The 5,226-nt window shown below is 37.9% G+C and overlaps 1 long non-coding RNA gene across 1 annotated transcript in view; it reads left to right on the top strand.

Annotated features, from left to right (window-relative positions):
- The window catches only part of LOC102431145, a 27,959-nt gene extending 23,521 nt beyond the window's left edge, over positions 1–4,438 (top strand). Inside the window, exon 3 of the long non-coding RNA XR_002827625.1 lies at positions 4,280–4,438. This is a non-coding gene — a long non-coding RNA (uncharacterized LOC102431145). The remainder of the gene's footprint in view (positions 1–4,279) is intronic.
- The last annotated feature ends 788 nt before the right edge of the window (positions 4,439–5,226 follow it).

Raw genomic sequence — 5,226 nt, forward strand, 5'->3', positions numbered from 1 at the left:
GATCTAGTATGTGGTATTCTTTCCCAGAGTTTTTGTTTTTTGTTATTTTTTTGTTTATTTCTGTAGGCTCTTTCTGTACTGAGGATCAGGCTGAGTTGTAAACCTAATGTCATCTTATGTTTTATTCTGAGCCTTTCCTTAGGCATGTATAGTCACTTTTAATTTTTCCCCAAATATGCAGTTGTTTTTGAATGTTCTAGTCTTTTTTTAAAAAAATATTTTTATCAAGCTCAGAGAGGAAGGGAGAGGGACAGAAGCATCAATGATGAGAGAGAACCATCGATTGGTTGCCTCCTGCATGCCCCCTACTGGGGATCAAGCCCGCAACCTAGGCATGTGCCCTTGATCGGAATCGAACCCGGACCCTTCATTCTGCAGGCCAACGCTCCATTCACTGAGCCAAACCGGCTAGGGCAGAATGTTCTAGTCTTTAATGTGAAGCTCCTGAAAGGAGAAAACAACAAATGAAGGACAATTAAGAAGAGGGAGTGTCCTTTTAAATCTTCTGGAAGTCACGGCAGATGGAGAGGGAGGGCTTGCAAAAATGGGAGGAGGTGCAACAACATTTGCCCACTTCTTTGTCTGCACCTCTGTGATTAGAAGCAGCAATCAGAAATCAGAGTGCAGATCCCCAATATTGGAGGACAGGGTCATTTTTACCTACCTTAGCTCCCACAAGCTGTGTGCAAGCTGTTCCAGGAAGAAGTACACAGCTGCCTGCCTTGTGTCTGGTGGTGGTGTATGGGTAGCTCCTACTGTGCTAAAAGCTATACTTGACAGATATTAACCATCTAGGCCTTTCCCTGAAAGTTGCAAGCCTTCAACAGACCCCAGAGTTTCCAACAGTGTAGTTGCCTAGGTGGAGAACAGATTCCTGGTGCTTCTTGCTCCTCCATCTTCCCCAAATCATGTGTGTGTGTGTATGTGTGTGTGTGTGTGTGTGTTTACACAGTTTGGAATTTATTTTGCACTACAGTATGAAAAAAGTAGCTAAGTCAAGGGTGAGCAAACTTTTTCCTAAAGGGCCAGATGGTGACTCTTTTAAGTTTGTGGGTCATTAGACCTGTGGGCCATATGTTTCTGTACTGAGTTGCAGTTTCTCAGCTCTGCCATTGTAGCACAAAAGCAGCCATAGACAATCAATCAATCAATCAATAATAAAGCAAGCAAGCAAGCAAGCAGTGACACTATCTCAAGAAGCTTTATTTACAGTAACAGACAGTGGACTGGATTTGATGCATAGGCTGTATGGAGTTTATCGACCTCTGCACTGAGTTCTTCATCCCTGTCAAAAATTGAAGAGTCTGAAATTTTACTATACTTGAAAGCTAACGAGTTAGCCTGCCATAGTTTCATGGATAGTGGCAGAGGATAAGGACAGTTTGTTACTCATAATAATAGCAGTAGCCAGAATATCATCATTTTCTCTGGTTCTTGAGCCCTAGTTCTAGTAAGCAGCACTGTGGGGAGCAGATAACATCTGTGCATACGTTATAGGAGTGGACCCCCACACTTAGGGATTATGAATCTTTTATAATTGGGAATAATTCGGCTAGGCCTTTCCCTTTGAGAGACATGTCTTTATTATATTGGACAGTAAGCATAGCTATCATTTTGCTCTAGAAGGAGATGCTATCTTCCAAGGCTATTCACTATACAAACCCTTTTGAAGAGAGAGTCTAGAATAAAGACAGTCAGTGCCTCTTCTCTCAAGACATTCAGAAAGACCCATCGAGCATTGTATGCCTCCCTTCTTCTCCCTGTACCTCTGTTTCCAATTGATGTGCACAGAGCCTGCCTAGTGGTGTCTTGCCTTCATTCATTGTGGCTCTGCTGGGCTGCAGTTGTATTTTTCCAGGCTCTTATTTACCTCGAGGATAAGAATTCATGGATTATCAAATCTGAGGCTATATTTTCCCTTCTCGATTCTTAACATGAATTCTAAGCATGTGCTGCTCTCCAGTCTTCTCTTTTCCACCTTGATCCTCCATTAATTTTCAAATGTGCGAGTACTTCCTTTGAAAATGTAATGTCTGAGGACTTCAGGTTTGGACAAGATGGCATAAGCTCTTTTCTTCCTGCGCCTTCCTAAAACGCACAATTCTAAACCATGGAAAACACAAAAGGGAAGCAAACAAGAAGTCTGAAAGGCGGTAAGAGGAAGTCTGGCTGGTTTGGGACCCAGGACCGAGGAACAACAGAGCAGCAGGATGTCTTATATCTCTCACCTAAAGAAGAAGGCAACTCTGACCCCAAGTTTCCTGATCCTCGATCTTGCAACAGTTGGCCACCAGGGAGGCTCATTCTTCCCCAGTATAGAATGGGAATCTCTGTTACAAGATCAGGGAAGACCAGTACCACTGGGAAAGGGGTTCGATTGGGAGCCCTGTTAACAATAAGCAGTTGGACAAGTACTCTCCTTTCCTGCTAGATATGCAGTCTCCCTCTCCTGCCAAAAGATATCAGGGTAGCCAAGTGAAAATGAAATGATGGAGATCCCTCCCCACCACCCTATCCCTGTAACAAGTGAGCTGGCCGGAGAAATGCTCTGCTTTCCTGGGCCTGAGGCTTCCTTCCTTCACTGAGGGATACCATGGCGACTGGAGGCTTTTTCTTATTCATCATGTGCACAGCATGCTTGGGTATATTAACTACTCAGTAAATAATGAAAATATGCACGTCTTCAACTGTTTCTCCATTGGCATGATAGTGGAAATTACTCTGTGTTTGGCATTTGGTGGACTTTTAGTTTTCAATGCTATTTATAAGATTTGAATGTTTTCTTTGCCTTCTTGAATATTTTATTGGAAATTTTGAAGAGTTTGTAAACACCATTATCCTGAACAATATTTTTCTTCCTTCACTCCTTTTTTTGCTCTTAATGCAAGTACATTTGACCCTTGAACAACACGGAGGTTGTTCCCTGACCCTGACAGTCAAAAACCTGCGTGTAACTTTTGACTCCCTCAAAACTTAAACTACTAATAGCCTGTTGTTTACTGGAAGCCTTACCAATAACACAAATAGTCGACTAACACATATATTGTATGTTATATGTATTATGTACTGTATTCTCACCATAAAATAAGCTAGAGAAAATCAAAAGTTATTAATAAAATTATAAGGAAGAGAAAGCACCTATGCAATATTTATTGAAAAAAAATTTCTCATCTAAGTGAACCTGCACATTTCAAACCTATTTTGTTCAAGGGTCAACTGTACTGCAATGGAGGGGGAAGTCCTTTTATCAGTCCTTTCTAATTAACTGACATACTAGTAGTAATCAAGCTGGTAGATTTTATGTATAATTTTCTTCATTGTGGACAGCATTATAATATTAGTACACTGACGTGTGATGTGTAATGTGTATACACATACATATGTATAAAGGCTACCTAACTGTGTCTCCTTGTTTGTTGTTGCTGTTGTTAATACCATCATACTTCATTTACGTAGGCTTAAACTCTCATTTATCTTAGATGACTTTCTCTGTTTTGCCCCTCTGATCGGGAATGCCAGTGGTTGTACCTCTTTAGTACCCTATTCCTCTCCTCCATTGATATCATGGGCTGTCATTATTCTCTTGTGTAAACTCCTCACAAGTTTCCCTTTTACTGAAATCATGCCAATGTTACTCAGAGCTTTTGGACAAATCTTTCTTATGATACCTTTTAAAGCTTGATATCATGTGACTCCAACCCTAATTAATCTGCAGTATTTCTTCAAATTACCCTTTCTTACTGTTGTGGTTTTACCTCTCACGTATTAAACAGTGTTGTTTTTTTTAAAATAACCTACTTATTATACATGCGGCTTGTCTCCTTAACTGCCCCAATATGTTCAAATTCTACTGTTCAGTTGATATAGAATATGCCCCAGGATGGATTCCCTTACCCACCCTCCTTTATTCAAAGCAGAGATACTCTTTCATATGACCGGCTTCTGCATTTTCTGGGGACTGTGTTATCTATCCCTTTGCATTAAGTATTTTTGAACTGATACTATTTGAGACAGTTGGACGGATTTGAAAAATAAAAGCATAAATGATCCTTCCTATAGAGCTTTCAGAGTTAATGAATCTTAGGTTTATTTCATTGGGTTTTAGAAAATGCAAATCATTATCAGAACACTATAATGCTATAGTGTTAATTTTCTGCATCGTGCAGATGCTATTAGGGCTATTTATGGTTATAAAACACATGGTTTCTTTAAAATGATGTCTTGGTGTTTCTGTGCTTTGAGGATTTTATTTAAATTATCATTTGTTTTTTATTCACAGTCAATGCTCCGAGGGAGAGGAGGTTGCTATAAACATACATTCTATGGTATTGAAAGCCATCGTTGCATGGAAACCACCCCGAGCTTAGCATGTGCAAATAAATGTGTCTTCTGTTGGCGGTAAGTTAAAATTAATGGCCATGGTGGCCAAATATGTAATGATCTGTAATAATCAATTTCTGCCCAACACGACACTCAAATGTACCTAAAGCTTTGATGTTCCTGTAATCAATCCCTTTTCCATTCCTAATATTATATATTAGTGCATATGTTTGTTTTTCTTGACAAATTTTATCAGGGGCTTATCAAGTTTTTTAGTTTTTTTGAATAACTTGATTTTAGCTTTATATATTCTCTTCATTATACTTTTATTTTTTTGTTCAGTAACCTACTAACTATTGTTTTTGTTTCTCTGTTCTTTTTCTAACTTAAATTGGACCATTAACTCATTAATATTCAATCCTCTATAAGTCTTTAATTGTAAATTTCCCTCTAAGTATTCTTTAGCTACATTCCATGGATTTTGATTAGTTAATTATTCAATTATGAATATTTTTTGATTTACATTATGACTTCTTTCTAACTCATGGATCAAAGAAATATTTATTTTAAAAATTGCACATAAGTTAGATTTTGAGGTTATATTTTTTGTCATTAACTTTCAACCAAATGGTATTATTGTTACATGGTTTATACATGATTTCTAATACAAATTATTTAAAATTTATTGAGGAGTGCTGTCTGCTTAGTATATAGTCAGGTTTTAAAAATCTATTCTATGTCCTGAAAAGAGTACATTTTTAATGGTCAGATATTAAAACAGCCATAAAATCTATTCTTTGTTACTGTTCGTTTTATCATTATTTTGTAGTCCTTATTTAGTAGTCCTCTTTACCCATAGTAATGTTTGTTGCCTTAAAATGTGTGTTTTCTGATTGTAATATAACT

This window comes from Myotis lucifugus, unplaced genomic scaffold, assembly GCF_000147115.1.
Source record: "Myotis lucifugus unplaced genomic scaffold, Myoluc2.0 scaffold_2008, whole genome shotgun sequence".
Classification (NCBI taxonomy): domain Eukaryota; kingdom Metazoa; phylum Chordata; class Mammalia; order Chiroptera; family Vespertilionidae; genus Myotis; species Myotis lucifugus.